Below are 12,280 nucleotides of genomic sequence, written 5' to 3'. Positions count from 1 at the left end.
TACCACCTGCTCCTGTTCTCTCTCTGTCTCTCTCTCTCTCTTTCAAATAAATAAATAATATCTTTATTTAAAAAAAGAATGAGGGACTTACAGTTATTATGCTTAACAATGAAGCTTGTCCCCTTTGTATATTGTATTTTGAAATATTAGCTATTGATAAGAACTATATAATTTGTATATATAAACATAGACTACGGGAGTGTAGTCCAACTTTTTCTACTAGGTGCATGAGATAAGAAATATTTGAAGCCCTCAGGAATAGGAATTAATTGATTAGATGAAACATTTGAAAGATTGGTTCTAAAAAGATTGTGTGAGATATCTATCTGGTTGAAGATTTTGTTTCTTCACCTGCAGGATTAACCTAGTTAACAGCGTTGCCCACCAGTCTGGTGAAGGTACTAAAGGAACCATTGTTTGCCCATGAAGCACTATGTGGGTTATAAAGATAGTGGGAGGCATATTTCCCCTGAGGACTGATCTCCATGACCACCAGGACAGAAGAAAGCCCTACTAACTCTCCTAGGAGGTGAGTCCTGAGGAAGCAGTAATATGAAGAGTAATTATGCTTGCTTTTATATCAGGGAGGGTCAGTTCCTAAGGCGTTTGTCCAAGGCACCCCTGTGCAAAGCACAGTATGGGGTACATTGTGGATACAGACAAGATGCTTAACCACGAGAGGTGCCTGGGTGGCTCAGTCGTTAAGCGTCTGCCTTCATCTCAGGGCCTGATCCCAGGGTCCTGGGATCGAGCCCCGCAGCAGGCTCCCCACTCTGCTGGGAGCCTGCTTCTTCCTCTCCCACTCCCTCTGCTTGTGTTCCCTCTCTCACTGCCTGTCTCTCTCTTTGTCAAATAAATAAATAAAATCTTTAAAAAAAAACAAAAAGATGCTTAACCAGGAGCGCAATTTCTTTGCAAAAGGTTCTCCATATTCTGAGTGTTTTGAACTTTAAGAAAGAAAAATAACAAGGCCGTTGACTAGCTCACACATTTTGCTCATGCCCTAGCTGGGAGTAAGATTCAGCTACAGCCAGAAGGGGGGAGTGTCAAGGCAGTGGGGGACTATGAGCAAATACAGTGTGGTTTTCGTGGAGACCTTTGTTCCAGAGCCCTGGCTTCTCGTTCCAGTGCTCAACACGTTTAACGGTACAGGTGCACGGTGGCCGCCTTGAATGACGCAATGTGCAACCCAGAGGTGAGTGGTCCCACGTATCCTGTGGCTTTCCCCTAACTTCCTTCAGGTACTCCAGCAAATGTCTGTTCCTCAGAAAGCCTCCTCTGAGCAACAGTTTAAAACTGTGGCCTTATCCCCCTGCCCCAACATTTTTTTTTTTTTTTTTTTTTTTTTTGCCACAGAGAAAATGGAATAAGACATTTTTCCCAAGGAGAGGAAAGACACTTCTCAGGAAAGCCTTTTTCTGAGAAGCCACTTTTGCAAACACAGTCCTTGATTCTGTACTGAAGGTGGTGACCTTCAGGAAAATGCTCACTTAACCAGCTCGTCCCAACAACAATGGCCTGAGGAGATGCCATCTGCTTATTTAATAAGCCTTCTCCTTCATCTCGGTTGCATTTTACTGACACAGGCCATTCCCTTTGCCCCAGTAATAACCAGACTCAATTGATGCACATCCACTCACCCCAGACCTGAGCCACTCATCCATCTCTACCTTGTCATACAGCGAATCATGTAAGACAGAAAGAGAGATACGGATCGTTCCTTGTCAAGGTGTGGACACCGAGGAAGCTTCTTTCAAGAACTATGAGAAAAATAACAAGATACTAGAAGAATAAGAAATGGAGAGGTAAACGGTCTCCTCATTTTAAAATTACCTTAGGCAAACAAGGATTCCATATAGCAAAAGCCCTTTTGATCCATGGTCACTGAATATTTAGCAATTTCACTGTATGTCTTCGGAACAGGTTTTACCCTTTAAGTAACTCTTTGGCATCTGTTAGATGAGCAGGCACATCATAGCTCATGCAGAATTTTCAGATTTAACTTGCTTCTTTTAGGACATTATCAGAGTCTGCCTCTGGGTCACCTGATTTCCTGGGGTAAGATTATGTTTCTATTTTAAGAGCTGAAAACAGTGTTTTGCAACCGTTTTTAGATTATGGACCCATCTGAGAATCCAATAAAATCCGCAGACTCACTCGCAGAAAGATGTTAAGTATTCAGAAAATGTGCATGCATGGCTGGAGGTCACAAATCTTGGAAGTCCATCCATGGACCCTCTTATCCATGGTAGCCTTAATCCCTAACTCGTGATTTTAGGAGATAGGAATGTTGTCTTGTAATGAAGCATTTAGTAATATTGAGCAACTCTTGGGTGACTTCCTCTCTTTCTAATAGCTGCATCTGGTCTCTCCTCTATTCCTCTTTAGGCGCCACAGTTCTTTATCCGGGACTCCCTCCCACTCCCTGACTTCTGCAATGTGAGAATGACTCATTTGTCCCCTCGCTTAGCTTTCTGATTGCAGCTCCCTTAAGCACTGGCAGAAGGAGGCATTGCCAGGCCACATATGGGGATGTCAGATAGACATAACTTGGGGCGACTGCAAAGGAGAAGGAAATCCTGTAGCATGGAGTGTGGCATTCCATGGGATGGCTCCATTGGGGACCGCCATGAGGCTGTGCCTTCCTTGATTTCAGACCAAGTCTGTTTCTCCAGCATTCTGTGATACTCCACACCATTCCAATAAATTCTTTTCTGCTTAAGTTCAGAAACGTGTTGGAAACTAAAAAAAAAAGAAAGAAAGAAAGAAAGAAAGAAAGAAAGAAAGAAAGAAAGAAAGAAAGAAAGAAAGAAAGAAAGAAAAGAAAAAAAGAAAAAGAAAAAAAAAGCATACCAAGGACAATAGGCAAGAATAGAGATAAAGGAAAATTAGAGATTAATTGGCTCAACCACCAGGAATCACTGTCAAGCTCATTAGTAGAGATCTGGTACCAATATATGTAGAATTTATTAAGTAATATACTCAAGGCATTGCTGGCTTCATGAGAAATAACACAATGACCTTCCCAGCCTTAAGAAGCTTGTACCTGACAAAGGAGTTCACTAGAATTGAAGGAATCTAGGAAAGCTTTATAGTAAAAATAGAACCTAAGAAAGGCTTTGATTAAAAGGTGGGGGTCAAATAGGTGGGAGAAGGGTAAAGGATACTCCAGGAAAGAGGAATATAAAGAAGGCATAAGATAGAATGGTTAAAATCACGGGATCTGGAATCAGCTTGTATTCAAACCCTGGGTCCACATCTTCCTCACCGTATATTTTCAGCTCAGTTTTCTCATCCCTCATAAACTAGGGGTAGCATAGTAGCCACCTCAGAGAGTTTTTGTGGGGATAAATGTGATGACACTTAAAAATTTCAACATATTGTCTACTACATAGAAAACATAATGACCGCTTATTACAAAGAGCTAAGAAGCAGGTCAAAACAGAGTGTTTAAGAAAAAGGAGGAAGTCCATCCTGTCTATAGTCAGGGTTGAGAAGGAAAGGAGTGGTAGAAACAACTGATATTAGAAGCCAGGGGCCAGTTCATGGAAGGCTTTGAATGACAAGATAAGGAATTTTCCATTGTATTCTGAAGGCGATGGGAAACCCGAAGGAGTTTAGAATTACAATTAAAATGGTGCCTTTGGAAGATTCATTTGGTAGCAGTATTAACCCAGGTAATAACATAGAATGGTGGAGGGTAGAAAACATGGCAACAGAAACATAATCATAGGTTTCACTGAGATTATAAACGAGGATCTGTCAATTAAATGGAAAATGAATGGTAGTTGAAACTTACTGAGCAAGTACTGGGTGCTGGGTGCTGATCTAAGTTTATGGTACTTCCTTTAAACCTGTGACACTGTGAGTTAGGTATTATTATTACTATTATTATTATTATTATCACCACCCCAGTTTTACAGAGGAAGGTATTTGGGTCCTGAGAAGTTAAGCAATTGGTCCAAAGCCCAAAAGCAAATAAGTAGCACAGATGGGATTTCAACCAAGGCAGTCCAGCTTCAGAGCCCAAGCTTTTAACCAGAAGGGAGGTTCGAAGATGCCAGCAGGTTTCTGAATTTGCCATCAAGGAGATGGATGATACGACTGAGGGACATAAGGTAGTAAGGAGAGAGGACTTCATTTCCTACTAATGCTGATGTAGGCATGTTGAAGTTTGGGTCCAGAAGATAGGAAAACAGCCATGTCCAGCAACGTTGTATGTGTGCTTGGAACTCATGAAAGAGTCAGTGTTGGAGATGTGAAGCTGAAAGTCACCAGTAGAGTTAAAATTGAAAAGTCTAAAAGTAAATTGAATTTGTGGAGAACAGAGTAGCACAGAATTGAGAACACAATCTGGAAGTTCTTTTATGTATGATAGATGAAAGGCCATTTAGGAAATTGAGACGGCACATAGAAAAAGGGGGGAAGGGACCAGGGTAGTATGGCATCCAGAAGCACTGGGTGAGGAGCTCAAGGAAGGTGCTACATGGTGTCTGAGCAGAGATGGATGTAGGACCTAGAATGTCTAAAGAGATTCAGTGTGAAAGATAAGCAAGATGAAAAGTAAGGACCTTGCAGTCTTGGATCCAGACAGACCTATATTTGAGTCCTCTTCAGCCGTCTATTAGATGATCTCTGGCATGTCACTTGACCTCTATCCGAGTGTTTTTTATACATTCAATGGAACGGTGAGTATATAGCTTATTAGGTTGCTGTAAGATAATAAATGTTAGTACCGGGCATTGAGGAAAAATATATATATTTTACATATATGCACCTAATTTCTATATGTGTGTGTATATATATGTATATATATATATAAACATTTATTGAATATGGTGAGTATTTATTAGGTCTCCATAAGTTGCATTTACGCATAGACACACCTATATATGCATATACATATATATTGAAAATATACAAATACTCGTGTATATATGTATAGTATTTAAAGTCTGGTTCCATAGTGCCCAGACAGAGAAAGTAAGTTTGCAATTTTCAATAGATAAGAGTCTGGATATTTGCAAGTTAGTTAGGGTGGGAATATTAACCATATTGTAGAAGAAATAGGAATTTGAATGCTAAAATGTTAGAAATTTGAGAAAAAGTTGTTTGTATTAGTTTTCTATTGTTGCTGGAACAGCTTACCACTCATTTGGTGGCTTAAATCAATATGCATTTGTTATCTCACAGTTTTCGTGGGTCAGAAATCTGAGTACAATGTGGTACAATGTGATTCTCTGCTTGGGGACTCACACGGTTGAAATCCAAGTGTCAGCAGGGCTGTGTCCCTTTCTGGAGATGCTGGGAAAGAACCTGGTTCCAGGCTCATTCAGGTTATTGATAGAATTCAGTTCCTTATAGTTGCAAGACTGAAGTCTCCATCTCCTTGTTGCCAGCCAGGGGTCACTGTCAGTGTGTGGGCTGCCTGCATTCTCTGGCTCATGGTCTCTTTCCGAGCTAGCAACAAGGGGTTGACTAAACAACCAGTGAGTCTTGGGACAACATCTTTAGAAAACTGTCTCCTGCACAGTCATATTCTGGATTACAGCTTGGTTTTTGTGCTTAATCTTTTAAAAACAAGCTTAACATCATGAATGTACTGAGAAAAAGGTTTAGGTGAGGACAGCACTCAGCCTTTGAGTGTCACTTCCACTGAGCAGTGAAGATGCAGGTTGCAATGGAGCTAAGAAATGAGCGAGAGGAGATCGAAATTTGGCTTATAGATTCCTTCCTGGGAAAAACCAGGATATGGGTGAGATATGAGTGAGAAAGACAATTATAGCTGTGGGGAGGGGCAGCAGAACCAAAGAGACAAATTTGAAAGATGAATAGTGGTGGACAAGTAGTCAGATATATAAGCACAGAAAATAAAAGCAATAAGCTAAGGCCACAAGCCCTGAGGTCATTTTTCTAAAGATTTATTTATTTATTTTAGAGAGAGAGAGAGCATGCATGGGAGGGGCAGAGGGAGAGGGAGAGAGAATCTCAAGCAGGCTCTGTGCTGAGCGTGGAGACTGACGTGGGGCTCGATCTCACAACCTTCAGATCACAACCTGAACCGAAACCAAGAACTGGACATTTAACTGACGCGCCACCCAGGCACCCCATCTTTAAAATGTTTAATTCCATTTGCACAATATTTGAATAGGCTGTATGATGGGCAAATGACATCCTCACCCAACCTAACAAACCAGAGGACAGACACTTGGGTTTCATTGACACTGCATCTGAACCAACTTGATAAAAATGACCCAAAAAGTACTGCTGGAAATGCAGAGTGACTGAAGCTTTGGTGGTTAAGTCTTAGACAGCTACACATGATATCATGCTCGAATCCGCAAAGCCTAATTTGAGCAACTGGTAGAGCAGTTTCCTGTGTATTTCCACCTGCTTTCATGCTGCCTCTTGATTCCATCTAATCTTTGTTCCAATTTATTCTCCTTGCTAAGTTTTTCAGCATGCACTGCATTTACTCCTTCGTTGTTAGAGGATATTTAGATAACTCATTTTATTTTTTCTCTTCCATTTCTGATTGATTTCCCCATTGCCTGAAGGTTTGTGTGCTGCATAGCTTTGGTTTCATAGGACAAAGCAAGCCTGCATCTCTGGGTTCAGCTCACCACTGTCCGCCTTGTTTAAAGGAAGTAAAGCACAAGTTGCTACTTCCTCCTTCACTGTGGTCTCTCCTGAGCCTGGCCCCAGGCAGCAGTGCTCTTTACTGAGGTTCACTACTTCCTGCTGAGCAGCTCAGAGTTACCCTGAGAAAGCCTAGCCTTGCGGGTTTTAAATGAACACAACAGGGGCGCCTGGATGGCTCAGTCCATTAAGTGTCTGCGTTTGGATACAGACGTAGTGAAGAGAAGGGCCACATGCACCCCAATGTTCATAGCAGCATTGTCCACAATAGCTAAACTGTAGAAGGAGCCGAGATGCCCTTCAACAGACAAACGGATAAAGAAGATGTGTTCCATAGATACAATGGAATATTACTCAGCCATCAGAAAGAACGATTACACAACATTTGCAGCAACATGGTCAGGACTGGAGGAGATTATGCTAAGTGAAATAAGTCAAGCAGAGAAAGACAATTATCATATGGTTTCACTCATTTGTGGAACATAAGGAATAGCAGGGGGATTGGTAGGAGAAGGAAGGGAAGAATGAAGGGGGTAAACAGAAGGGGGAATGAACTACAAGAGACTGTGGACTCTGGGAAACAAACTGAGGGTTTCAGAGGGGAAGGGGTAGGGGATTGGGATAGGCTGGTGATGGGTATTAAGGAGGGCACATATTGCATGGAGCACTGGGTGTTATACGCAAACAATGAATCATGGAACACTACATCAAAAACTAAGGATGTACCGTATGGTGACTAACATATCATTTAAAAAAAAAAAAAAGTGTCTGCCTTTGGCTCAGGTCGTGATCTTGGAGTCCAGGAATTGAGCTCCCTGGGGAGGGAAGGAGTAGAGTCCCTGCTCAACGGGGTGTCTGCTTCTCCCTCTCCCTCTGCCGCTCCCTCGCTCATGCTCTCTCTCTCTCTCGCTCCCTCTGTCTCTCTCTCCCTCAAATAAATAAAATCTTTAAAAAAATGAACACAACAAAACATCTTATTTCTAAGCGTTGTGCTTTCAGTGGGCAATATCTGTGATTCCAAAAGTTCTTCCTGTCCCCTTTCACGTCAAATAGCATTTGTTTTAGTATAAAATATTGAGAAATTGCATGGAAAAGAAAGAGTGCCATGCTATGTGAACCTCACTGAGGGAGAATGTAGACATGCCAAAAAGAGAAACAGACTGTAGTTGTGTGTGTGTGTGTGTGTGTGTGTGTGTGTGTGTGTGTGGTACTGTGTGCATGTTGTGTGTGTGGCATGTACACAGGCACACAGGAGCTCTACTGCATTGAAATAATTTATACTATTCAGTTCATAGGCCTTCAAACAAGTTGTTATGATACTGTTTATATTATTGAATTTAAATAAGTCTTGGGGGTAGTTTCCCACTTAATCAGGATGTGATGTGGGAGTGAAAGAGGGTAAAAAAACCTCATTTCTTACAGAGTCTCATGAGCCCATCTTAGAATCTAATAGCAATCAGTGAAGGGGTGATCGTTTTTTTCTTCTCAAGTGTGGACTTTATGATTGGCTCACAAAATTCTACCAGGAAAAACACTGTAGCCTGGAGGTATTCATACATCTTACCAGTAACATCTTAATACATGATACAGGAAATAAGAAGCAGTGGCTTTAATGTTTGCCTTTTTCTCAATGTCCCATTGGGTATTTAGGTATTTATCACCCATCCCGAAGTTTTTCCTGCTTTATGGTAAAAGCATTCACCCATCGTCAAGACATCAGCTTTAGCTTGGTCTGTTACAAAGTTGGGAGCTCCTAAGAGGCAAGCATTCTTATGGAGACCATGCCTTAATTCACACTCTCTTGCCACCATGCTCAGAGCCAGAGCATAGCAACATGACAATAACAACGGCAACATACACAGCTATCATATGATGTTCTGTGCTTATGTTTCACACACACACATGCACACACACAATCTGGACTGTTAATGCTCTTGGAAAAGCCATGCAGTTAATTCTTCACCTAAAGTTCTTCTCCTGTTAAAAAATAATCAACCCCAAATCAACATATTTTCTACTGGACAATTTTTCTTCTATCTTTTAAAGAAGACTGAGAGGCATTCTGGATTGACGCAGATGATTTCTTTTACAAATGAGATGAAGAGATTCAAACATAGCCTCCCAGAAGATGGGAGTTGAGGGACTTTGAATCAATGCTATTATCTTTGATCACATGGGCTACTGCCCAACAGCCATTTCCCCAGAGACAGGCATTCTCTCTGCTGGCTGGCTTGGGTCCCATGCCGGCTTCCCACTGCTGGCAAAGTTAACTACACACTAGAGTTATTTCTTTTAAAATAAAACAAGCACCCAAAATTGGCCTCCTATAGACATTCCAATTGCTAATTACCTTGCTTTCACAATGACTGTCACCCACTGTTTAATAATTACCCTGAAAATCACATTGTACACAAGTTTTATGGAGAGGGCCAAGGTCTTTCAAATCTGTGAATCTCTAATGGAAAAATTGGTTAATTTATATAACATCAGCATTACATGTATTTTATTCTTGTGGTGGTCTTTTTATGGCAGAAGGATGTGTCTTTACAAAGGGAGGGCAATAAAGCGTTCTTACCTAAGCAATTATGATAAGGAGACAAATTGTCACGTAAATGCCAAACCCTGAGAATACATGCCACCAACTATTCAGACCAACACTGTTTGCTGGTCGATCTGACTGATACCCTAGGTGAACTCTCTGTAACCAGTCTGCCCACAAACCATTTCTTTAATGGTGTCACAATGCATTCATATCTCCTAGGGCCTCTGCCAGGAGGAGGCAAAGCTAATAGCATACTTTGATTTAAGTGCTTAATGCCTTACATGGTAGAAATTGGAGAATAATGGAAGGGTCTTGGCTTTTCAATCAAGAGCTTCTTTCTGTTTTGCAGAGAATTAATTGTTGGGTAAATTGTTGACCTTTTGATGTGTGATAGGTCAAAGTCCCCAATTAAAGGACAAATTAACCTGCTATCTGTTCTTGTCAGGTGCCCAGGAAGGACTGAAACAACAAACAAGCATTGGACAGCTCTGATAGGGGCAACGGTACCTATTTAATCTGGTTTATGAGAATGGGAGCAAATGCAGAAGGCTCCGATTCTTTGCCAAATATTTCTAGTCCTGGTCCATGCCAGGTATGAGCGATAGAGAATTAAGACAGAATGCACATCGACAGTCTGAGATGGTGGTACACATCAAACAATCTCTGGAAATACAAGAAGACAGAAACCAGGTGCAAGTGAAGAACTTGCATATAGGCATGGGGACGTGAGTCAAGCCTGGGCAATGGTAGGACTTTGAAAGTCACCACTGTAAGAACCCTAAGAGAGGTTCTCTTGCATGTCCAAGAATCATATGGGAAGGTTGCTAAAAATACAGATCTGGGGACCCTTCCTAGGACCTAGGGGGGCTGGTGGGGCCCCAGTAATCTGCTTTTGTAACTAACATCTAGGTGATTCATTTGAAGATGCTATGCAGACTACACTTTGAGAAACTATGACTTCAAAGCTGGTTCACCTAAATAGTTTTCTTAGGTAGAAAATCATACAATAGTGCCCCCTGGGGCCCCACTTCCCAGTGCAAATTGTTCTTTACACTAGGCTAAAGTCTTATTTATAAAACCAAATATTTTCTTTCCCTTATGTATACTCAATTAGTCAGAAATAACCAACCAGCTATATCACCCTGATTTTTGGGGGGACTAAGGAAAAAACCCTGGAGTGAAACCAGCCATTGAAAACTGGGCCTGAGATGGGCTCTGTCTCATTTCATTTCTTCTTCATTGGCCATCTCTTGGCCTTTTGTAACTCCGATCACACTTGTCCTTCAGTTATTGTCCAAATCAGGTTTTCTCAAGTTTGGCAATACTGACACTTTGGGCCAGATCATCCTTTCTATTGGGGGCTGTCCTGGGCACAGCGGGATGCTTAGCAGCACCCTGGCCCCTACCCACCAGATGCCAGGAAATCCCCCACCCCACCCTGCTCTGACAGCCACCAATGTCTTCAGACATTGCCAAATGCCCTCTGGAGGGTGAGGGGAGGAGAGAAAAATCACTCCTGCTTAAAAAATCTCTGGTCCAAATCCTAATACAGATTACTCAGCCTCACTACTTCCTTGATGATGGCTTTCAGGTCCGGGGACCTTCAGGCAGCTAATGGAGGTTGCCATCCAAACCCGGGCTAGCTCCTCTTAAAAACCAAGTTGACAGTCAGTTGCTTGGAAGAACCTCAGTGCTACCGGCCTTCCAGTCAGTCCCTTCTCTCAAAATCCCACTCCTGGAATTAGTCTAGGTCTGGGTTTCCGTTTCTGTTCTGGGCTCTTCCTATCAAAGCACAGCCACCACTTGCTGGGAAAAGATCTGAAGCCATTATCCTCTTCACTAACTTAGAGCTCCTAGAGCACAAAAGGCAAACACATTTCAACAGCCTGAAGGATAAGGTTGGCAGTGTGGTATTTGCCCTTGTGGGTAAAATCACTGGGCTATAGTCTGGGGGCCTACGTGTGGTTCCTGGCCTTCCTGCATCCTTGCTGCGGGCCTCTGGACAAGTTACCCAACCTCTCTGAACTTCCTCATCTATAAAATGAGGATAACCACAGCACCTACTGCACTGAGTGCTGTGAAGCTTAATAAAAGAACACTTATAAAGAGTTGAGCACGAGACCTGGAGTAGAATAAAATGCTCGTGGATGTTACTTACAAGTGTGATGAGGAGGCAGCTGCGTTCAGGGGTAAGTGATCATGCTCGGCTGCCACCATGTTCAGGGGGCAGATGCTCCCAGATGTTTCTGTACTAAACAGCAGGAGAAGTGGGGGGGGGGATGAGAAGGGTACCAGCTTTAAAACTGGCAGTGAAAGGGAAAAGACATTCCAAAATGAAGGGAGTGGCCAGAAGACCCCGTTGGCCTGGATGTGGACAATTAGGCTAAATGGCCCCTCCTCCAGTGCACACTGGATCCTTCCACAACTGATCCCTTTGTGCTCGCTGTGCCTGGCAACACTGCACATTTCATTTTTGAATCCCCACTGTGCACAACTACAAAAGCTTCTAATTATCCTATTTCTGTCATCTCCCTTCATCCCACACAAAAGGCCCAAATGCCAAGGAAGTTAAGAAAGCCAAGATTTAACCAATATCATATGCTTTTTTATCTTTTCATGGTTACTTTTCTGCCCAAGCAGGACTGTAAATTCCCAGAGCAATAAACACTATCGTCTTTATGTCTGCACTGTGCTGGGTCCCCTACTGGCATGTGGCAAATACCAACATTATAATTACCAATTTGATGTTGTGAACAGGAGAAAAGGGCACTGCACTTTCTTTTTCTCCATCTTCGTCTTCTCTCTTTCCACAACTTTCCAAGGCCACAGCAAGGTATCGCAGTACACTGACGAGGTGACATTTAATCTGACTTTGCTCTCTTTTGCAAGGGTGTCACAGATTGGAAAGGAGATCCAGTACCTAGATTGTATCAGAAGATCTTTGGTGGCACTGAAGATTGGCAACTCTCTTGCTTTCATTGGCATTCAAGGTTATATTTTCAGTAAGCATTTCCGAATCTGTGTTCACTTCTTATCTTTCTGTGCCTATAACTACTGAGTGGAGACTGCCGTTGGTTAGGTCATTTCTTTTGTTCTGGC

The 12,280-nt window shown here is 42.2% G+C and overlaps 1 protein-coding gene across 3 annotated transcripts in view; it reads right to left on the bottom strand.

The window, feature by feature from the left end:
• Positions 1-12,280, bottom strand: part of DOCK10 (dedicator of cytokinesis 10) — a 262,401-nt gene that overhangs the window by 166,885 nt on the left and 83,236 nt on the right. The gene's annotated exons all lie outside the window — the stretch shown is intronic.

The sequence above is a fragment of the Ursus maritimus genome, unplaced genomic scaffold, assembly GCF_017311325.1.
Source record: "Ursus maritimus isolate PB19 unplaced genomic scaffold, ASM1731132v1 scaffold_1, whole genome shotgun sequence".
Classification (NCBI taxonomy): domain Eukaryota; kingdom Metazoa; phylum Chordata; class Mammalia; order Carnivora; family Ursidae; genus Ursus; species Ursus maritimus.
The sequence above is the reverse complement of the archived record's forward strand: the minus strand, read 5'-3'. Positions and strand labels throughout refer to the sequence as shown.